The sequence below is a fragment of the Salvelinus alpinus genome, chromosome 19 (genome assembly GCF_045679555.1).
Source record: "Salvelinus alpinus chromosome 19, SLU_Salpinus.1, whole genome shotgun sequence".
Classification (NCBI taxonomy): domain Eukaryota; kingdom Metazoa; phylum Chordata; class Actinopteri; order Salmoniformes; family Salmonidae; genus Salvelinus; species Salvelinus alpinus.
In genome coordinates, this window is record NC_092104.1 from 39,524,336 (window position 1) to 39,549,203 (window position 24,868).

General features: G+C 43.0%; 1 pseudogene; it reads right to left on the reverse strand.

The window, feature by feature from the left end:
• Positions 1-7,990: 7,990 nt before the first annotated feature.
• On the reverse strand, positions 7,991-24,043 carry LOC139545860 (intraflagellar transport protein 81 homolog; annotated as a pseudogene).
• Positions 24,044-24,868: the final 825 nt, after the last annotated feature.

Consider the following 24,868-nt stretch of genomic DNA (forward strand, 5'->3'; position numbering starts at 1 on the left):
ATGGTTGAAAAGAGTGCCGCAATCGCCAATGTTAAGGGCTGCAATCAGCCGGTCCAATCCTTGCGCTGACCTAAATCCACCTTTCCCGGCACAGCTCACAGCTTCAGTGGTAACAAACTGTAGCGCTGATCTGATTTTATTGAAAGTGCCTCAACACTGGGTCGTCATGAGTTACCACAGCCACAAAGTCAGAAGGCCCGCCTACTCGACCAATCAAACGAGGGAATGTGATGACAGCCAAAGTCAGAAGGTCCGAATACTCGACCAATCATATGAGGGAGTGTGATGACGCGTATGCCGGTTACAGTTCGTTGGAAACGACCAATCAGATGAGGGAGTATGATGACGATTATGCCGACCGTCTTGCAGAAGCAGACGAGACGCATTTATTTTATCTAGAGATCATCAAAGATTTGGTTATTTATTATCTATATTAAAACAAACCAACCGTTCTAAATGCAAAGTGGTAATTGGATGTCTTACTCAAAAACTCATCTTGCAAGCTTATCAGGATGTTTGTCCTTACTCATAGTTACTTGTCTTAACCCAGAATAGGTTTACTCCAACATCTGCATTGTTTTTAAAATGGCATGTAGACAAACAAATTGGTAAATCTTGATTTTAGATTTTTATTTTCAGAATCCATAAGTAATCCACAAGTAAAACGTACATAGTTTCACAGAAATGTTCACAGAAATGTCAATGTTTGAAATTGGCTGATTTAAGATGAAAACTTCAATCCTATTACTTTATTTGGCACCTAGGCACTTACCCGAGTGGATCTCAGTGTAAGAGGCGTCACTACAGTCCCTGGTTCGAATCCAGGCTGTATCACATCCGGCCGTGATTGGGAGCCCCAAAGGGTGGCGCACAATTGGCCTGGCGTCTTTCGGGTTTGGCCAAGTTAGGCCGTCATTGTAAATAAGAATTTGTTCTTAACTGACTTTAATAGTTAAATAAAGGTTCAATAAAAAATACTACAGTCAATTATTTATTAAACTTAACATTGCCTTGTAGTCCACCTTTTTGGTATTTTGTGCCAGTTTCCATCTCTGTACAAAGTCATAGTCTTCAAGCTATGGAAGATGGCAAAACATGTAATGATAATAATTGATTGTACTTACATGGCACTTTTCTAGACACCCAAAGCTCTTTATAGTATAAGGGGAATCTCACCACACTAACTTACTCTTTATTTGCATTTATTTATCTAGCCCATCCACGCCCCTCTTCCGAGGACAAAAGTATATATATATTTTAAACATAGATTTAGTTTAATATACATAATTCATACACTTTACATACATGGTACTTTTATACACAGCATTACATTATAGGAGTACAATACACGTACGCTACGATCACAAGACGCAGGCCTCCTAATTGTCCCTAGAAGTTCTAAGCAAACAGCTGGAGGCAGGGCTTTCTCCTATAGATCTCCATTTTTATGGAATGGTCTGCCTATCCATGTGAGAGACGCAGACTCGGTCTCAACCTTTAAGTCTTTACTGAAGACTCATCTCTTCAGTAGGTCATATGATTGAGTGTAGTCTGGCCCAGGAGTGTGAAGGTGAACGGAAAGGCTCTGGAGCAACGAACCGCCCTTGCTGTCTCTGCCTGGCCAGTTCCCTTCTCTCCACTGGGATTCTCTGCCTCTAACCCTATTACAGGGGCTGAGTCACTGGCTTACTGGTGCTCTTCCATGCCATCCCTAGGAGGGGTGCGTCACTTGAGTGGGTTGAGTCACTGACGTGATCTTCCTGTCTGGGTTGGCGCCCCCCCTTGGGTTGTGCCGTGGTGGAGATCTTTGTGGGCTATACTCGGCCTTGTCTCAGGATGGTAAGTTGGTGGTTGAAGGTATCCCTCTAGTGGTGTGGGGGCTGTGCTTTGGCAAAGTGGGTGGGGTTATATCCTGCCTGTTTGGCCCTGTCCGGGGGTATCATCGGATGGGGCCACAGTGTCTCCTGACCCCTCCTGTCTCAGCCTCCAGTACTTATTTATGCTGCAGTAGTTTATGTGTCGGGGGGCTAGGGTCAGTCTGTTAAATCTGGAGTACTTCTCCTGTCTTATCCGGTGTCCTGTGTGAATTTAAGTATGCTCTCTCTAATTCTCTCTTTCTTTCTCTCTCTCGGAGGACCTGAGCCCTAGGACCATGGCTCAGGACTACCTGGCATGATGACTCCTTGCTGTCCCCAGTCCACCTGGCCATGCTGCTGCTCCAGTTTCAACTGTTCTGCCTGTAGCTATGGAACCCTGACCTGTTCACCGGACGTGCTACCTGTCCCAGACCTGCTGTTTTCAACTCTCTAGAGACAGCAGGAGCGGTAGAGATACTCTTAATGATCGGCTATGAAAAGCCAACTGATATTTACTCCTGAGGTGCTGACTTGTTGCACCCTCAACAACTACTGTGATTATTATTATTTGACCATGCTGGTCATTTATGAACATTTGAACATCTTGGCCATGTTCTGTTATAATCTCCACCCGGCACAGCCAGAAGAGTACTGGCCACCGCTCATAGCCTGGTTCCTCTCTAGGTTTCTTCCTAGGTTTTGGCCTTTCTAGGGAGTTTTTCCTAGCCACCGTGCTTCTACACCTGCATTGCTTGCTGTTTGGGGTTTTAGGCTGGGTTTCTGTACAGCACTTTGAGATATCAGCTGATGTAAGAAGGGCTATATAAATACATTTTATTTTATTTGGTTGAGAGCCCAGTCGGACATACTGCCAAATTCTCTAAAACGATGTTGGAGGCGGCTTATGGTAGAGAAATTAAAATGTAATTATTTCGCAACAGCTCTGGTGGACATTCCTCTTGTCAGCAAAACAATTGCATGCTCCCTTAAAACTTGAGACATCTGTGGCATTGTGTTGTGTGACAAAACTGCACATTTTAGAGTGGCCTTTTATTGTCCCCAGCACAAGGTGCACCTGTGTAATGATCATTCTGTTTAATCAGCTTCTTGATATGCCACACCTGTCAGGTGGATGGATTATCTTGGCAAAGGAGAAATTCTCACTTACAGGGATGTACACTCATTTATGCACAAAATTGGAGAGAAATACGACAAATATTTCAGCTCATGAAACATGGGACCAACAATTTACATGTTGCATTTATATTTTTGTTCAGTGTAAAGTTGGTCGCTTCGTCTTCTGTAGTTTTCCGTAAATAAACGTTATAACATGAAGATACGGCTGTGTGGGAACACTAACCATAACCCTATCAAGGTGTGTATCAATCTAACCTTTTGTTTTTTGAAAAAAAAAAAATTGGTTGTTGAAAAAACAAGGTCCTTATGCTTCCAAAACAGTACATTGCATGTTAATGTTGGGACCAAGCGTTGGGGATCTTAACAAAACTTCCCACTACAGAAGACTCCATTCCAAGCACACAAGTTTAGTGCCGCGTTCAAGTGCTAGTCAGAACTCTGAAATTACCGACTTGCTAACTGGTTGAACGTGGTTCGTGTAGGACTACAACCAGTTAGCAAGTCATACATTTCAGAGTTCCGTCTAGCACTTGAACGAGGCACTAAACTCATGTGTGCTTGGAATGGAATCCCTTATTATACTAGTGGAATGCCACACCAAGCAGTGATGCAGCCAGTCAAGATGCTCTCAATGGTACAGGTGTAGAACTTTGAGGATTTGAGGGCCCATGCCAAACCTATTCAACCTGCTGAGGGGGAAGAGGCGCTGTCGCGCCTTTTTCACAGCTGTGCGCGTGTGTGGACCATTAAGTTCTTAGTGATTTGGAAACCTGGTCCACTTTAGCCCCGTGTATGTGGATGGGGCATGCTTGTCCCCCCATTTCCTGTAGTCCTCGATCAGCTCCTTGGTCTTACTAACATTGAGGGAAAGGTTGTGTTACGGACCCACATTGCCAGGTCACTGACCTCCTCCCTGTAGGCAGTCTCATCCCCGTCGGAATTCAGGTCCTACCACCGTTGTGTCATCAGCAAACTTGATGAGGATGTTGGAGTTGTGCGTGGCCATGCAGTCGTGGGTGAACAGGGAGTACAGGAGGGGACTAAGCACACACCCTTGTGGGGCCCCCGTGTTGAGGGTCAGCGTGGCGGAGGTGATGCTGCCTACCCTCACCACCTGGGGTCAGCCAGTCAGGAAGTCCAGGATCCAGTTGCAGAGGGAGGTGTTCAGTCCCAGGCTCCTAAGCTTGGTGACGAGCTTGGAGGGGACAATGGTGTTGAACGCTGAGCTGTAATCAATGAACAGCATTCTAACATAGATATTCCTCTTATCTAGGTGGGTGAGGGCAGTGTGGAGTGGAGTTGAGATTGCATTGTGTATGGATCTGTTGGGGCGGTATGCAAATTGGAGTGGGTCTAGGGTGTCTGGGATGATGGAGTTGATGTGTACCATAACCAGCCTCTCAAAGCACTTCAGGATTACAGATGTGAGTGCTACAGGGCGGTAGTCATAGTGGCATGAACAGGAATGATGGTGGTTCTCTCAAAACGTGGGGATTACAGACTGGGGACAAGGAGATGTTGAACATTAGAGTGAATATACCTGCAAACTGTTTTGCACATGTTCTGAGAACACACCCTCAAATAGCTACAAGTTATATAAAAAAGAAAAGACAACTTGGCATTTTGCCCCAAACTTTCTCAATGTTATGAATTTTAGTGATGTTGTTAATTTTTGCTCTTGAATGTATTTACTAATTTGGTCTTCAAAACTTGAACTCAAGGTAGGCAATTTCGAAAATTAGGTGTTTCCTGCGAACCCTAATACGCGGCATCACACTCCCTCATCTGATTGGTTGAGTAAGCGGACCTTCTGACTTTGTGGCTGTGGTAACTAGTGACGACCTCAACACGGCCCCTTTCTTGCATATTCCGCCTGTGGGCTACTCTCGTTGGACAGAAGGAGTCCGGAAATGTTTACTCGAAAGTAAGGACAGTTACGCAAAATTGTATTTACCAAGAGTTTGCCATTAGTTTGCAGCCAGTGACAGACATTGTCAAACAATCCTCCGACTCTGTAGTAGTCAGATATAGAAAATCAGGTTGATACATTTTCCTTTCCCAGGATCAGTAAGGCCCTAGTTCAGGGTTCTCCAACTCAGGTTCTAGGGCTACTGGGTGTAGGCCTACATGCATTTATTCCAGCACATCATTAACACACCTTGTTAAAATACAACATATTGTGGTATTTAGTCCATGATTAACTGAATCAGAGGGGTGTAACGAAAGCCTGCTTGCTCTCCAGTCTCCAGTCTCCAGTACCAGTATTTGCTCTGAATTATTAAATGAGCAAACTAAAAAGCCATTAACTAATTTACAGTAACACAAGATCAATGTACTTTGACATGGGATAATGAAGACATAGGCCTAGATGTGGCACATTCAATTCACTTGTTTTGTTCTTCTTAGTTCACCAAAATGGAAAAATATTAGTTTCCTTATCTTGAAAGTCTATGTACCAGCATAGATTGTGATCCACACTCTAGGTTTGCATACCTAGCCACACCCAGTATTTACATACATTAGTATTACCAACAGGGTTGGGTAGGTTACTTAATACATGTAATCCATTACAGTTAGTTAGTTACCTGTCCAAAATTGTAATCAGTAACGTAACTTTTGGATTACACAAACTCAGTAATGTAATCTGATTACATTCAGTTACTTTCAGATTACTTTCCCCTTAAGAGGCATTAGAAGAAGATGAAAATGTATGTTACCTATTGAACCACATCTATTGCAGGATAAATCAATGTTAAAGTTTACATAGCTGGCCATATGGATGTTAAATTTTACTTTATGGATTGGTTATGTAGGCTTCTTCTAACCCATCGCCTTCTACTACATATAATAATATGATTAAATTATATCTTTACATTAAAAACCAAAGTCTATCAGAATTCCAGTCATTCCAATACATGTTATACCCCTTGATCTTCAAGAATAGGATTTATGGAAATATGGAAGTATAGATTAGCCAAATTGTTTAACCTCAGCATAACCTAAAAACTAAAGATTTACCCTGCTGTTTATGATTTTGGTGTCATGCAGGACTGATTAGGCTCATTGATTCAAGATGAAAAAATAAATGCTGCGCTCATGGAATGGTATGCTTTGAGCGCTACTGAAAAGTGATATTTACATGGGAATAATGAATGCCATATGCTGCATTTGCTATAGGCCTATTGTTTAACCTTTTGTTGGTGACACTTTGATATCTTGATAATATGCAACTGTTTAAAGGGCAAAGCAACAGATGAAACAATAACAAAATGGACGCCCCACCTCTGTTTTGGTAAAAAGCTGAGGGATGGGCCTGGAGAAATGTAACCACTCTCAGATTAATAGACAGAGCTATGGATGCAAGGACTGACCATCCATGATATAACAATAATTGTTTTATCCATGTTATGAGGCTATACAGTGTTTGTTTACATTTACAATGTTTACAAACATTGGCGAAAAACAAGCTTATATTTTGGGTTCTCATGGAGTGTGACAGTTGAACTAAGCTCATGAGGCATTTATAAGTTATATTCTTCAAGAATGTATTTAAGTCCAAAAATGGATGTAGCAACTACAGATTGTCCCTTTAAGTCTATCAAAAGTGTGCTAGTTTGAACATGTGTCCATTAGGCCTATGGATTTAAAAACATTATCAGCATGAATTACATTGAGCAATAAAAGCCCCACTTTTATTCCATAGGCTGGGATCCACATTTTTCACTGGCATGTTCACTGGTTTCAAAAACAATGATTGATAGGCAGCTTAATCTTCTTGAATTCAACCATTGGGTTCAAATACACATTTAGATTTGTTAACAGCCATCCACAACAATCACAATCCGTAAAGCGCAAATAGCTAAATGAGAGAGCAGCAGTGTGATTCACATCAATGCGCTATGTAGATAACAATAAGTGATATCCGTATCCCCGTAGATTACACCACTGCTGTCATCCTTACCTCCAAGCGTTTATTCAAGTTGGATAATCTTTGGATGCCCGACAGCAGTCGCACCATTGGAAGACAACTTGGACTGTAGCCTACAAAAGCCTATTCCTGCTCTTTTCCCACTATCCATCACACACATTTGGTGTGTCATCATAGTGGTCTCTGATTTCTGGTCAGACTCGTTCAGGTGGAACAAACTTAAATTTGCACCTTTTTTCAATGCTGATTTGAATGTCTGAGAAAACAGAAGTGTCAAAGATTTTTCACAAACCTCATTTCTGAATAAAAGCAATCCATGAAGTAGTCTAGATTTTCAAAAGTGTCTGTAATCTGACTACAATATTTTTTCTGCTGACGCAATGGATTAGTTATCGTATTTTGTAATCCCTTACATGTAATCCGTTACTCCCCAAACCTGATAACCAACAACAATGAAAGTGACTGGACCCCAGGCAGCATGCTCATATATTTGCATGCACCTCACCTGAAATCAGAATGTGACGTAAACAAAGGCAGATTCTCTTTGTCAAACCAAGCGATGCAAAGCCATCACAGGCAAACTGCCATCATGGTGTGAAGGATGTCAGCGAAGGCCACTAGATGACACCCCACTGTGTTTATTAGGGGGGGATTATTGTCAGCTCTTTAAAACAGGACTGGCATTTATCATCTGTTGACACTTCCTAATGAGGCCTCCAGTGGCACATCGCCAATCCTGTTGTTCAGTTATAATTCTCTGCCAATCAGTTCCCAGTCAAGTAGCCTCCTAGAATTCACTCTTGATCCATCTGGCACTAACTGTGGCTGTGAGCAGAATATTGAGCTATGCTTCACTACAGCCAAAGCTAAGGCATGGGCACGGCGAGTGACATGTCCCCTTATTCACGTCGGCATTTATAGACAGAGGTATTCAGAATGAGTGATTTGTGAATAGGAGAGGTATATTCTAAGGACGACAGTTAACCTGTCAGTTTGATTTATCATTCACTGTTATCCATCACCTTTAGATGGCTGTGACTAGTCAGACAGAATTACGACCAAATATTGATTATCTTCAAGTATTGTTTTAAGCATATATTTGTATTAACAAAGTCAAATGAGAAGTACAACAGGATATTATGTAGCTAATATGTAAAAAATTTAGTTGTTACATTTTAAGTGTTAAAATGGACATAGACTTGGCCAAGGTACAATATGCAAGATGATAATGCTGGACCAGTTCACCCTGCACTGTCCTGTTTTAACAACAGGGGTCCAATTGATTTCCAAAATAGGCAAGCTCCTCGGCCCAAGGTCATGGAAGTTGTTTCCCAAAATAGCGGAGCGCAGCCGTGTCCCAAGTGCAACACTTTGTACGCGGTTATCTTTAGACATATAGATTGGAGATGTATTCTTAAAGATGTGTCAAAAAATATGGAGGCTGAGGATTTGTTTGAAGTCAGAGAGTTAAACCTCTTATCCGCCAGACACCTTCTGGATCATGTGTTCTTTCGGTTCTGGATTCATCAGGCACCTCTCACAATATCATCACCGGAAAGGTGCTCCTCACAGGAGAAAAATCTGTTAAATGGAACTAAATCCTACTTTGGGATTATTCACAGAGAACATAACTAGCTAACTAAACCAGGATCAACACAGATTGGTTGAATTTAATCCTTTTAACTTTAGGCAATGAAAGCAGAGATGTTTTGATTACATTAAGAGATGAAAAGTAATCATCTCATCTCTAGATAAAAAGCAAGACAGACTGATGAACTATAACTGGAGAACAAAGTACAGTAGTGAGATGAGTGAGAAGTCCTGGTCATTGTGGTAGAGCTTAGTGTACCAGAGTTAGCCCTGCGTTGACAGTCTCCTCGTTCTCACAGCACCAGCCTATCCTCACCGCCCTCCTGGATGACCTGACCAATGGAGGCCTGGCTCTGGGCCCTCAGGAAGCACCCAAGCTTGCACACCATCAGCTGCTCCAGGTCGAGCCACATCTTCACCTGCTTCATGTTGGGCCTGTGCCTCTCCCTCACGCCTTCTGCTGCTCACGCAACTTCTGTTGTTGTCCAAAGGGAAAGAGGAATCATTATTACATCAGCACAACAGGCTCATTTTGACATCGAAGACAGTGTATGATACCAGCATAGTTAAACAGACATTTTCAGTTTCTTTTCAAGTGTCAGCATATGGTTTTGTATCAAACACTGAATGGAAGGGTGGTCATGAGATCTTTGTATTCATTGACTGGAAGCTTGACCAGACAAATATTACCAAGTGCATTACAGTAATGTATCACTGCTGTGTGTTGTGCTGCTGCAGCACACCAGTACAGGTGCAGCTTGTATGTCTACATTACAGCTCGTCTACTGGGCCAAATGGTTTAGCAGGAATGCAGCGGAGCCCCCTCTGCCATGCACTTTCTCCTCTCTGGCCCCATTCTGATCAAGGTGAGGAACAACCTAAAGTATGGCCCCTGTGTTTGCAGGGGATCCATGTCAGATGCCATTGGCACTGTGCCTGCACCCTGACAAAGCACACACAGCACCTCTGCTCACCTTGCCCAGGGACTCCTGCTCTGCAACGTTCTTCATGTACTGCTCCCTGTGAAACAGCCGGAGGGTCAGTGGTCACGTGAGCCTATTAACTTTCGCAAGATCACTCCTGCCATTATTGTGAGTTTCACAAGGGAAAGACTACCTGTTAGATGAATAACACAACAAACAGTAGCAAACATCCATAACAGATTTTATTAAACCAGTATTTTTTTAACATATTTTTTCTAAAGAAAAGCAATAGTTCTGGACACACTTGGAAATGCATAGCAGTAGTATATAAAAGACCAATGAGGATGAACCTACTAACGGACTGCTGTAAGTGCGTCCTTTGAGGGAGGTGTATGGGGAGGTGTGTGGCAACAGTAGCAGATCCACACGTGTTGTAATAGGAGCCTATGGAGGGGACTGCGGTAATAGAAGTCCTAAGCAGCTGGCAGACTCACCTGATGGTTTTCCTCCTCTCTTGCGGATCAGGGGCCTTCATCTCATCTGCTGCTTGCTGCATATTCAAGTCAATGATCTGTGAAGAACAGAGAGAGATGGGGAGAAGAACAGGAGCTCTGGTTGACTGTCGCAACACAGAACAGGTGTTGTTTGCTACTTGAGCCCCTTACCTCTTTCATGCAGTTGATGTAGTGGTATCAGTTTTCCTCCCGAGTCGTCGCCTCCTTCAGAGCTCTCACCACCTGCAAGAAGAAACTGAACTGTTCCTCTTGGAGTGAACATTACAATTGTGTGGTGTATGTGAACAAATTACATATAGAAAATGTCATATGTGGTGTTAGGTCAGGTAGCACATAGCATTTCATATTGTACCTGGTCCAGTTTGGATCGGTTACTCTCCAGACCTGCAGTACAGGCTGTTGTATGACGCTACAAGCTTGGCACACCTGTATTTGGGGAGTTTCTCCCATTCTTCTCTGTAAATCCTCTCAAGCTCTGTCAGGTTGGATGGGGAGCGTCGCTACGCAGCTATTTTCAGGTCTCTCCAGAGATGTTTGATCAGGTTCAAGTCCGGGCTCTGGCTGGGCCACTCAAAGACATTCAGAGACTTGTCCCGAAGCCACTCCTGTGTTGTCTTGGCTGTGTGCTAAGGGTTGTTTCCTGTTTGAAGGTGAACCTTCGCCCCCGTCTGAGGTCCTGAGCGCTCTGGAGCAGTTTTTCATCAAGGATCTCTGTACTTTGCTCAGTTCATCTTTCCCTCGATCCTGACTAGTCTACCAGTCCCTGCCGCTAAAATACATCCCCTTAGCATGATGCTGCTACCACCATAGGGATGGTGCCAGGTTTCTTCCAGAGGTGACGCTTGGCATTCAGGCCAAAGAGTTCAATATTGGTTTCATCAGACCAGAGAATCTTGTTTCTCATGGTTTGAGAGTCTTTAGGTGCCTTTTGGCAAACTCCAAGCGGGCTGTCATATGCCTTTTACTAAAGAGTGGCTTCCATTTGGCCACTCTACCATAAAGGCCTGATTGGTAGATTGCTGCAGAGATAGAACCTTCCAGAAGGACAACACCCATCTCCACAGAGGAACTCTGGAGCTCTGTCAGAGTGACCATCGGGTCCTCCCTGACCAAGGCCCTTCTCCCCTGATTTCTCAGTTTGGCCGGGCAGCCAGCTCTAGGAAGAGTCTTGGTGGTTCCAAACTTCTTCTAAAGAATGGAGGCCACTGTGTTCTTGGGGATCGTCAAAGCTGCAGAAATGTTTTGGTAAACTTCCCCAGATCTGTCTCTTGACACAATCCTGTCTCGGAGCTCTACGGACAATTTCTTCGACCTCATGGCTTGGTTTTTGCTCTGACAACTGTGGAACCTTATATAGACAGGTTTGTGCCTTTCCAAATCATATCCAATCAATTTAATTTATCACAGGTGGACTCCAAATCAAGTTGTAGAAACATCTCAAGGATGATCAATGGAAACAGGATGCACCTGAGCTACATTTCGAGTTTCATAGCTAAGGGTCTGAATAGGTATCTGTTTTTTTATTTTTATAATACATATGCAAAAATGTGTAAAAACCTGTTTTCACTTTGTCATTATGGGGTATTGTCTGTAGATTGATGAGGGAAACTAATTATTTTATCCATTTTAGAATAAGGCTGTAACATAATTTTTTGGGGGGAAAAGTCAAGGGGTCTGAATACCCCCCTACTAGTACAAATGTTAGTTTCCCCAACCCCTTTCATATCACTATCAGATCAAAGCCCATGTATTTGCACCGTTTTACTGAATCTTAGCTCAAGCTTAGTCTATTAAAATATTTCTGATGCATCTTTTCATCATTAGTTATTGTTAGCCCGTATAATTTTATACCAACTTAGCGAACACATATTGGAAAATATGATCCCCTGCTTTAGCCAAGGGATGTGAGGGGCTTTCCCTATCATACACTTTACATATAGACTACATGTAAACTATCGTTAATGGACTCCACAAAGATCCTGCAAACCTTATTCTTATTTCTCGTATGTTTTTGTTATACCATAAGTTATTTTTAGGGCTACATTGATATTGATGACTGCATTGTTGGGTTTGGAGCTTGCAAGAAAAGCATTTCACCATACTTGTGCATGTGACATTAAAACTTGAAAGTGAATAGCAGCTGGTGGAGGCATCAGGGTTTTTCCCTTCCTTTGATAAACCTATTGACCTCCTGTCATGCTTTGCTAAGCTTCTAGTTTCGCATAATAATCTGGGGTTGTACATTTGGCTAATTCTATAGACACAGCTCTGTGTAATGACGCAATTTGAAGATGAAACTACAGACAAAGTTTCACAGCGTGTGACGTTCACCTGCCGCTGCTGTCTCAAAAGCCTCGGTTCCTTCATGGTCGGTGCAAGGGAACTCCACTATCGTCGAGTTCAGTTCCTTCACCTGAAAAAAGGTAACACATATTTCAACCCATATGCCAACATCCTGGTTTGGTGGGAAAAATGATCCACAGAAATGTCAGTTTAAGATGACTAACTATGCCCATAATAACATCTAATAATCATATGTTACCTGTGTTGTACACAAGCAGGGGCCGTATAGGGTGTGCATGGAGAGGCAAAGCTGTCTAAGGCCAACCAGAGGATTGGAAGATTGTGAGGTGAGTGAAAGTCTACTTTATAGCGACAGGTGTTGCAGGTCTAAGCACTTTAAATGGTTGAGCAAACAGGCAGGGCTCAGCTCGACACCTGGGAGTACAGGCCACCGTTCTCCAGTGTGTGTGTGTGTGTGTGTGTATAGCAGTGTGTGTGGTTATGTGGTCTATTGTATATGAGGAATGAGTAATCTGGAAGATGGTGATTTGAGTGAAAGTCTACTTTATAGCTACAGCCAGGAATGCTTGAATCCATCATTGGGAACGGCAGTCTACTATCTTCTAAGTGTGAAAGCTGCCAGCTGTCACGATGTTCGTAGTAATGATCGGACCAAGGTGCAGCGTACGTTGAGTTCCACATCATTTTAATGAAAGCGAAACTTAAGCAAATACAAAAAAAACTAAATAAAGAACAAACAAACCGTGATGACAATGCAGTGCTAAACAGGCAACTACACAGAAACAATATCCCATAACCCACAGGTGGAAAAAATGCAACTTAAGTATGATCCCCAATTAGAGACAACGATTACCAGCTGCCTCTAATTGGGAATCATACACAAACACCAACATGGATTAATAAACCTAGAACCCCACATAGAAATAATAAACTAGACTAAACACCCCTAGTCACGCCCTGACCTACTCTACCATAGAAAATACAGGCTTTCTATGGTCAGGACGTGACACCAGCTTTAACCACAAACCCTGACTAACCTTTAAAGAATTTCAAAAACATATTGGACTGGGGTCTAATCATTTGCAACTGGTTCTATTTGGATTTTCTTGCAATGGAATGACATATTGATAAACAGGTTGATTTGGTGATAAAACCTGGCTTGAAACTCACCAACTACTCTTCTTTTCCCCTGAATACAAGCACAAAGGACAGTTGAAGTATGCACGAGGGGTATTTCAAAGGTTTCAAAGACACTAAATCAATGCGAAGTAATCAATGACACAAACTAAACAGCACAGTCAGACAAGGAAGGTTCTTGTAAAACAAATTGTGCATCTGGACGAGCATCTGAAGGCAATGAGCATCCTCCTGTGACTGAGTATGGGGGTTGTCTGGAGTGGGTAAAGATCTGTCCCTGTGGTAAAGTGACATGCTACTCAGACAGTGGCTCCGATCCCCTGGTATAGTCACCATTTCAGATACGTCGTCCAGCGAGCGTGCCTTCATCTCGTCCAGTTCACCCTTGACGGCCGACACCCTCTCCAGTTCCTCCTGAGTGTCACTGTACCCAGAGATCCGCTTCTGTGCCTCCATGGATTGCTACACAGACAACAATAAGAGCATGAAAGGGCATATGGGGTTCCAGTCATCAATTAGTACACAAAATATGAGATCCTTGTGCCTTGTAATATGGCAGCATAACATGAGATTGTGTCCAGTTTTATAATCCTAAACCAAATGTCAGTGTAGGGACCTGGCAAGAGTTCATTAGAAAAACCTGGCACTTGAGCAATGTAGTCTATCTACACCCACAGGAGCTGCAAGACAGTGGGATATTTTAATGAGTGTAATCAGTAAATACAAGTTAATAATTTGAGGTGCGTAAACCTCCATGTAATAACATACAATGGCTCAGCTAATTCATTGTTTATAATTAGTTTGCACCATATCGACAAGTGTAAGTCTATAGCTGTGACTCAGTGACTAAGTTACTCCCTCCCTGTCTGGGAGGATATAGCACGGAGCCTAATCCTGAACTGACCTCTGACACCGGTGTCGCATCTCTAAGCACTGTGAAGGGTTGTGTCCACACAAACAGTCAGGGCTCAGTTCCACACCTGGGAGTACAGGCCACATTGTTCTCCAAGAAGAGAAGGTTACATGCGGTTGAGGTAGCAGTGTGTGTGTGTGTGTGTGCAGTCTATTGTATATGATGAGTGAGAAATCTGTGACCTATGAAAATAAACACAATTTCCTTCCCACGTATCCCCCAGCCCTCTATTGCAAATCTGTTCAAACACTGATAAAGACTGAATGTGAATGACCTAATTAAACTACATTAATTCTAATATTTGGTTCTGATATGAAAAGTTCACAGTGGCAGGCTGGGCTTCTAGCATGTTCTGGGTTATACTGTAGGCTATAACCAACATTGTTGCAGCGAATGGTTCATTTTATGTGGGAGGGGTAACAGTTGGGAACAGGAATGCAGGTAGCGAGAGGAGAGGGGGCTCAGGCACCAACAGACAACCAGCCGTGGTGGGGGGCGAGGGGGGGGAGGGGTGCAGCGACTGATAAAAAAATACCAGCGTCATAGAGAGAAACAGATGCAGCCTTCACAAATAGCAGCAGCCCAGCCCTCCCTGCGTCAGCCAGGCTTTTAGCAAGTCAGGAGGTGGGAGGGTTTTGAGGTGTGAAGTAATTTCCAGGAAGGTAATGTCACTTCACTTTTAATGCAATTTACATGAACATGGGCAGGATGGAAAGGCACGTGTAGCACTATAAGAGGGCTTATGCGGTATGGAGGAAAGCAGGTAGGGTGGATAGCTGCCCTGCTGTGAAAGGGGATTGGTGAGGTGCATTACCAGTTGCTGTTGGCTGACCTCACGCCTCTGTTTTAGGATCTCCTCTGTCCACTGCAGGACCCCGTGCTCAGCTCGGTAATCTCCTGCCTCTTCTTCTTGAACACCGTCCCCTTGCTGCGCAGTTTCCCGACAAAACGTTTGAACTGAGAAGAACCGAGGGAGATGGTCATGAAAAAAATATGCTAAGAGAAAGGGAATTACTAAAAGTAAGGACAATAACATTGCATTTTTTTGTGTCTGAAAATGAGACTGACATGTTCTCTTTCTTCCCAGATACACAAAAACAACCACATCTTGAAGCAAGGTCATCCTCTCCAATTCCTACCAAGACAGACATGACCCCTGGCAAACACATCAAACATTGGCCAACAGGATGCGGCACTCAACCTCCCCCCTCCTCCTCCGTAGGGGTACAATGAGAATCATGTGCATGTCAACATTTATAGCGGTTGTTCATTCTGGAGAACCCCAGAAATCACAAAATGTTACGTCACTTCAGGCATGCACGGCTTGCGCGCAAGAATGTATGGTTTGTTTTATTTCAGGACATCAAGGGCAGACAAGGTTGAGAGGGAATTAGCAGGCAGAATAATGCTGCATAGCATTCTCTCGTCACATACAATGGGTCCCCAGAACAACTGCTACTAAATTAGCCAGTACTTTGAAGGGCTTGAACTATTTATCATGACAGAGTATCGTTTTTGAAAATGCAGCACAATGGGATAGTAGATAATTAAACATGGTACGCACTGTGCATATTTATAAATAGCAGTAGCCTACAGTATATGTGAAATCTATTTCGGCAGGGTGAATAACCTTTCCAGATTGAGCAAACACATCTGTTATTTATGTTGGGGGAATTTGGGGTGTAAGTGAACAGAGAGCCAAGCAATGGACGATGGAACACTAGACACATGGTGGACCAGTTAGTAGGGGGTTTAAAACCAAGCTAACTAAGGATGGGCACACAGGGGCATAATACAGGCAGCTGCTGGGTGACATGTGATTACACGCACGCTCAGAATGGAAAATACCTCTGATAAGGTGATCATTTCCACCATGACCCATGACTCCAGGAGAGACTGATAAGTCCTTTCCATTTACCACAGGAACCCTTGTTCTCACCTACTGTTTTGCCACACTGAGAAGTAGGTTTAGAGTTCCCTTTCCCATCAAAACACACTCACTTATTATCCAGGGGAGCAGATGAAACCACCCACATTGAACAGGGCATTGGGGAGAGCAGGGAGGAAGTGGCTGCTATTTCAGACAGGCAACTTATGTGCCTTGCCAGCCTGTCCAGCTCTCAGCACCATGATCTCACTACGTGTGGAACTCCTGCTCATAAAACACTCAGACATGAACATATGTGTGCAGTACGTGCCTTTTATCCAACAGCGACCACCAACTATATAGACCTGCTTATGGCCAAAGGTTGCTCTGAAAACAGGAACAGGCATAGTTTGAGATGTGAAGAGTGGTCGTTTTTCCTTATTATCCTTGATCTTATACAGCCAGGCACAGGGTGTGTTGACACAGGAGTGATGGCTCCTGGCACTGTGTTGCAGAGGCTAAAAAGCCACTCAAATTTGAGAGTCCACTCTCTGCCAGTGGTTCAGAGGGATCTAACCAAACATAGCGTCAAAGCTTGTGTCAGTTTGTTTCGATTGGGGTAAAATATCAGCCCTCGAGTTACATTTAGTTGAAGGATTCACACTGCAATGGTTTGTGTTTTGCGGAATTAATTTAGAAGAGATTTGAAAACAGTTAACATTTCAGACAGTTTGTTCAATACTGTCCTGGTTCTAGGTAGTCCATGTTGTGGTCTATTTTTAACCTTGCATGGGAATGTGGGAGAGTGAGGGGAAAGGGATAAGTAGCTTTAGCCAGTAAGCCCCTCTCTGTTTACATAAGAGCAGAAATAGCATCTCACGTTCAGTGCGGCGCACAACTCTACCGCGCTTCACTCTTATCAACAAAGTTTGACGTAAGCAAACAGTAGAATGTTTAATCAATCTACCCCTAAAGATGGAAAACATCATCTCTGATGCATTTTGCTTTATCCTCAGAGAGTTTGGATAGTGATGTTCAGTTTTGAGTGGTGAGCAGATGTACAACGTAACGTGCGAATACAGAGCAGATGGTATCAGTGGAGGCTGGTGAGAGGACGGCTCATAATGGCTGAAACGGAGCCGAATGGAATCAAACACATAGAAACCATGTTTGATACAATTCCACTCATTCCACTCCAGCCATTACCACGAGCCCGTCCTCCCCAATTAAGGTGCCACCAACCTCCTGTAGATTGTATAAGGGTAGCAGTCTTTTTGCTGGACAATACATCACTCCCCATCGAAAAAGGCTCCAACCCTGTTTCAATGGTGAGTAAGGGGATTACTATTGGTGTGGATGATGATGATTTTCAGACCAGAATACTGAGCTGTGAGAGGTGGTTAGTTACCTCGTCTCCCTCCAGGTCTCGTGCTTGGCTGTTCTCACCTAAAAGAGACAACAAAATATTAAAATATCAATACGATAACCTGAATAAACCTTTTGATGATAAATAAAGCCGCCTCCCTTCATCAGACAACATCAATCATCCTAACAAGTTCAAAGAGCCAGCAAACGCTTAACAACACACAGACAGCCAGCCCTTACAGATTCATATAACTGACAAAGACCTGTGTGATTTAGTATCAATGACAGGGAATGGCATTCTGAAATGGACATAACCTTCATCCTATGTAATTGCTGGTGTTATGTCATATAAATGTACTGTATGTTTAAAGAATGTGAGACAAGGAGAAACAAATCACCTGCTGCCTGAAGAGACAGTTTATCATCCATGGGGTCATTTCTCATCATTCTTTTCTCAATTAGCGGATTTATTTCATTGTTGTTTTCTCGAATCTGGACAAAGTGGGGAACAGTCAGACTCAAACTTTCAATTTGTCAGAAACAACATGTTTGGTTACTGTCAGTCATTCTTGAACCAAATTGACAAGGCGCTATAGCTTAATTACCCAGGTAGGTAGATAGCTCACCTTGTCCTCTAGTTCCCTAAGCTCAGCTTGGCCCATGTCCGGCTTGGACACCACCTTCTGCAGGTACTGCACCATCCGCCTCTTACTCTCCAGCTCCTTGGGCAGTTTGTCAGACACCATGTAGGAGTTGAACTTGATCTCCTCTTCATGAAGCCGGAGACAGTAACATAGACAGAGACAGTAACAGAGACATTAACAGAGACAGTAACAGAAACAGTAACAGAAACAGTAACAGAGACAGTAACAGAGACAGTAACAGAGACAGTAACAGAGACATTTGATCAGGCTACATCATTCTGAAAGTCTTTGAAACACAATGAGGCACACCTGCTCATAGAAGAAAAGGAAGGTAATATGCTGAACTTGAGTTGAGCACACCTGCTCATCACAAGAATTAACATTAAACAAGATCAAGAGAGGGTATGCAAAACATTGTTTTAATTAATCAACTCAAGAGCATAACCTCAACATACAGTGCGTTCGGAAAGCATTCAGACCCCTTGACTTTTTCCACATTGTTATGTTACAGCCTTATTCTAAAATTGATTCAATAGATTTTTTCCCTCATCAATCTACACACAATACCCCATAATGACAAATCAAAAACAGTTTTACTGAAATTTTTGCTAAATTATAAAAAACAGAAATAGTACATTTACATAAGTATTCAGACACTTCACTCAGTACTTTGTTGAAACACCTTTGGCAGCGATTCAGACTTAAGTCTTGGGCATGATGCTACAAGCTTGGCACACCTGTATTTGGGGAGTTTCTCCTATTCTTCTCTGCAGATCGTCAAGCTCTGTCAGGTTGGATGGGGAGCGTCACTGCACAGTTATTTTCAGGTCTCTCCAGAGATGTTCGATCGGGTTCAAGTCCAGGCTCTGGCAGGGCCACTCAAGGACATTCAGAGAGTTGACCCGAACCCACTCCTACGTTGTCTTGGCTGTGTGCTTAGGGTCATTGTCCTGTTGGAAGGTAAACCTTCGCCCCAGTCTGAGGTTCTGAGCGCTCTGGAGCAGGTTTTCATCAAGGATCTCTCTGTACTTTGCTACGTTCATCTTTCCCTTGATCCTGACTAGTCTCCCAGTCCCTGCCGCACAGAAACATCCCCACAGCATGATGCCGCCACCGCCATGCTTCACCGTAGCGATGGTGCCAGGTTTCCTCCAGATGTGACGCTTGGCATTCAGGCCAAAGAGTTAAATCTTGGTTTCATCAGACCAGAGAATCTTGTTTCTCATGGTCTGAGAGTCTTTAGGTGCCTTTTGGCAAAATCCAAGCGGGCTGTCATGTGCCTTTTTCCTGAGCAATCGGGGGAGAAGGGCCTTGGTCAGCGAGGTGATGAATGAGAGGCCTTTTACTTTTGGCTTCCATTTGGCCACTCTACCATAAATGCCTAATTGGTAGAGTGCTGCAGAGATGGTTGTCCTTTTGGAAGTTTCTCCCATCTCCATAGAGGAACTCTGAAGCTCTGTCAGAGTGACCACCTCCTTGACCAAGGCCCTTCTCCCTCGATTGCTCAGTTTGGCCGCCCGGCCAGCTCTAGGAATTGTCTCGGTGCTTCCAAACTTATTCCATTTATGAATGAGAGGCCAATGTGTTCTTGGGGACCTTCAATGCCTCAGACATTTGATAATACGCTTCCCCAGATCAGTGCCTCGACACAATCCTGTCTCTGAGCTCTACGGACAATTCCTTTGACCTCATGGCTTGGTTTTTGCTCTGACATGCACTGTCAACTGTGGGACCTTATATAGACAGGTGTGCCTTTCTAAATCATGTCCAATCAATTGAATTTACCACAGGTGGACTCCAATCAAGTTGATCAAGGATAATCAATGGAAACAGGATGCATCTGAGCTCAATTTTGAGTCTCATATCAAAGGGTCTGAATATTTATGTAAATAAGCTATTTCTGTTTTTATACATTTGCAAAAATTCCCAAAACCTGTTTTTGCTTTGTCTTTATGTGGTATTGTGTGTAAAATATTTTCATCCATTTTAGAATAAGGCTGTAACGTAACAAAATGTGGAAAAAGGGAAGGGGTCTGAATACTTTCAAAATGCACTCTAGATAGTGTTCTTCCATGCTGCTGTTTAACTGATGCACAGTAGACCTACATGAGACTGAAAACCTTTACAAGAGGGTCACATCATTTGATATGTGGTATTTTGAGTCATTGGATTGTCAAATGCTTTGTTGGTGTGCCACTCACAAAAGCTTTCATGTCTGTCTTTCTTTACTTTGGTCATTTTGGAAACTATAAATGTGTAAATCTCCTGTGTGATTGTAAAGAGGCCAACACTAGATGATTACATGGCCTTAATAGATGTGAATCTGTCACGTCCTGACCATAGAGAGCCCTTGTTTCTCTATGGTGTAGGAAGTCAGGGTGTGACTAGGGGATATTCTGGTTTAATATTTATATGTTGTGTTCTAGTTTATGTTTTCTATGTTAGTGTTTTGTATGATTCCCAATTAGAGGCAGCTGGTATTCGTTGTCTCTAATTGGGGATCATATTTAAGTAGATATTTTTCCCACCTGTGTTTGTGGGATATTATTTTGTGTTTGTGCATGTGCACCACGTAGTCACGTTCTGTTGTTCGTTTATTTGATTTATTGTTTTGGCTTATGTTTCATTTTGCAATAAATATGTGGAACTCAATATCCGCTGCGCCTTGGTCCTGTTCTTACGACAACCGTGACAGAATCAATTAACAGATATTCAGCCTAATCTGCTGTGTCCTTGACCTTTCAACCTTTTCAACCAGATGTGGTGTGGAGGGTGATGCAGAACACGCCTACTCACTCTCTGGCTTGGAATCTGCTGCTGCTGCCTGCCGCAGGTCCTTCAGCTGCTGCTGAGATCTCTGCAGTCTGCTCTGCCTCGAAAAGCTGGACATATCCAAATGACAACACACCTTATCAGCATTTTAAAAGAAACCAACATCATGCTTATAAATCTACTTGTAGGTGAATTTGGAATATGTAATTGACAACAATCTTTGATAACATGTCAACTTTTACCTGTGTCTTTATAACAAACTCAGCAAAAAAAGAAACGTCCCTTTTTCAGGACCCTGTCTTTCAAAGATAATTTGTAAAAATCCAAATAACTTCACAGATCTTCATTGTAAAGGGTTTAAACACTGTTTCCCATGGGAAGACATCAGGGAAGGGAAGACATCCTCCTCCCTCATGTGGTACCCTTCCTGCAGGCACATCCTGACATGACCCTCCAGCATAACAATGCCACCAGCCATACTGCTCGTTCTGTGTGTGATTTCCTGCAAGACAGGAATGTCAGTGTTCTGCCATGGCCAGCGAAGAGCCCGGATCTCAATCCCATTGAGCACGTCTGGGACCTGTTGGATCGGAGGGTGAGGGCTAGGGCCATTCCCCCCATAAATGTCTGGGAACTTGCAAGTGCCTTGGTGGAAGAGTGGGGCAACATCTCACAGCAAGAACTGGCAAATTTGGTGCAGTCCATGAGGAGGAGATGCACTGCAGTACTTAATGCAGCTGGTGGCCACACCAGATACTGACTGTTACTTTTGATTTTGACCCCCCTCCCTTTGTTCAGGGACACATTATTCCATTTCTGTTAGTCACATGTCTGTGGAACTTGTTCAGTTTATGTCTCAGTTGTTGAATCTTGTTATGTTCATACAAATATTTACACATTAAGTTTGCTGAAAATAAACACAGTTGACCGTGAGAGGACATTTCTTTTTTTGCTGAGTTTATGTGTACTCTGTATGCAGCAAAGTTGATAATATGGATTACAAAGCCTGTAAATTGGAAAGTTGGACATGCCATATCATTAGTTGGTTCTTCTGCTGAGCCAGAGACTCTTCTCTCTCCTGTTCCACATGTAGTTGTCTGGCCAGTTCCAGCATCCGCTGGTGGTTGAACACTGACTCCACCTGGTGGACACAGAAAACAACTGTGATACTGATTCGGCACCTGAGATTGAGTTTCACCTCACACGACAGCCGGGAGCCACTACCACTGACCTCAGTTTCCCTTCTGGCATGGCCTTAAATTATGATCCACTAAAATAGCACTCTATTACTATTCTGCTCTGGAAAAGGGTGAAGCCGTGAGCCTCTCAGATGCCTGTCTAGTCTCATTACCAAAAGGAATCCGTTGGCGTGTATAAGATGTCATGTTTTCATTCCTCTGTGAGTCCCTGTGAGTTTCAGGCATTAGTACAGGGTGGGCTTCCTCAAACAGATTGTCTGCCTTACCCTCTTCTTCAGCAGCTCCACTCGCTTGATCAGCTGGTCCTTCTCCTCTTCCATAGCACCAATGTCCTGAGGTTGGCGAAAATATTGTGTTTTAGCACTGCCTTAAGCGTATTCCATGTGACACCTATTGAAAAGGTGTCACACTTTTCCACTGATCTCTGCAGTGGAAAAGCCAGAGCTCTTCAGTTGCTCACACTCCTTATGGTAGGTCTTGAAACCTTCCATTAGTTCTTCATACTACAAAAACAACAGATCAAACACTATGCAATGATTAATCATATCTTAGTTATGCATTCCATCACATCTTTCTGACCCACAGTGAACTTAAAAATAATAAAATAAGGTTTATAATCATGGCATCATAGCGTGATCTCTCTAGTCTAGCGAGAGGAGGAGTCATTATCCCACGTTCCCATTATTCCATGTTATGCTTGCACCTTGAAGTCAGTGTTAAACAAACCTGGTGACAGGTGTCAGTGATGACACCACCCTGCAGGAACTCTGCAGGCACCTCCAGCTTAACCAGGAAGCGAGCCAGGTAAGCTCTCTTCTTCAGCTCTGTGATCCTCTGCAGCAACCAGTGAAGGATAGGGTGAATCACAGGCTTTACTACCGGTCACCAGACCCTGTCTGAAACTGCTCCTGTATGAAGAAAGAGGACAGTGAGAAGCAAACACTCTCAGTGTTCTACTGCTGAAATCTGCTTTGATTTTGTAAGTTGTCAGTCAGGAATACTTACAGATCAGACATATTCCCAGGTGGTTTGTATTTCAAACCAGGTCAGGCATTTTTTCACGGATATCAATATCATGATCAAAAGTATGAGGTTGTTGTTGTTTACATTGCCATTGTTTACATTATCTTACCTTAGTGTCAATTTCAGCCAGAACATCGTTGAGAATCTCCAGCAGTTGCATTGGCTCCAGTGAGTCGAAGGTGATCAGGTTACCTTTTTAAAGTTAACGTTTTTCTTGAAGGGGTCTTTATTCAGGTGCTCAACAATAAATGTAAGTTGCTTGCTCATCTTAAAATCAACTGGTCAGCTAACGTTAAAGCGAGGTAAATAATTTTAGATAATGTTAGCTAGTCAAGAGGATTAGCAAAAATACAGAATCAAAACTAGCATTACGTTAGCTTGCTACATACTGTAAAGTTAGCTATTTAGCTAACGTTAGATACTGTTATAAAACGTTAGGTGGATAGCTTGAAGCATAGCTAGCTAAAGTTACACGCTAACAAGACAGTTCGTATGCACAAAGTGGCCAGCTAGCTTGTCCCCTTGTTTATTTCGAGGAATACTCGTTTTAAACACCATAACAACGTTCACAGTCAGCAAAACAAGACCATTTGTTTTTTGTTTTTTTAAACAAGACCATTCGTATCCGTTTTGGTAACCAGACACAAACGTACTCGAGCTGGTTGCTAACAGGAAGTCTTTCAGCTTGTTCAAGAGGGCAAAGATTGTTTGACAAGATAGTCGAGTGACTGCTCTAACAATGGAAATACCTTAAAAATAAAAGTTATCCTTTTACTTGACCACAATATCAGAAATTATAGTGTATTTTGCCTGTTGCAAGATGCGTTCAGTTTCTCTGATCTTACCCTCCCCTTTTCATAGGAGGGATTGAAGCTTATTTTTGAGTTCTAGTGGTCTGCCAAGGTGGGTAAATTAAATAAAAGATACAATCAGTAAATGTTTTAATAACGGGACATCGAAATGTGTTTTAAACAATAATGTTAAATATAAATGAGTTAAAAAGGAATTCATGATTGAAATGTAAATATTCTTCATTAAATAATATCTGGAATAATAGCTTAATTTCCATTCAACTAGATAGTACTGTCCCCATGCTGCTCCCCGTCAGGGGTCTGAGGACTCTGAAACAAAACTTAGGCTCTTGAAACGCATCCGTGCATTGGTAGATGTGCTGTACATTGTTATAAACAGTTAGTACACTGCTATAAACTGTTATTCTCACTGTTATCGACTGTTACAAACACGTATTACAAAGTCCCCCAGTGTCCGGTCTGGGGCGTGAAGTCAGGAACTTTGCTGGTCGGTTACTGCGTAGCAACCTTGCGGTGCCAAAGGCCCTGGTCTGCCCTAGAAAGCCTATGTAAATTACGATCGCCAGAACGGCCAAATCCATTTATTTTGGACAGCCGTTTTGGGATCTAAAATGTGCTTATGCTGACATACACCAATCACGGGCCTTCAGGCTTGGAGGCTCGTGCTCTCATGCCTAATGGTGCTTTTAAGAAAACTGGGAACTCGGGGGGGGAAACGAGCTGAAATCATGACATCAGTGAGCTCCATGTCGGAAAATCGGAGCTCTAGAAAGAGTCCTGACTTGGAATTCTGAGTTAGATGACCGTTCTAAAAATGTATAATCCCATTCGGCGCTCGTTTTTTTCAGAGTGGCCAACTGTCTTGAACGAAATGAAGTCGGAA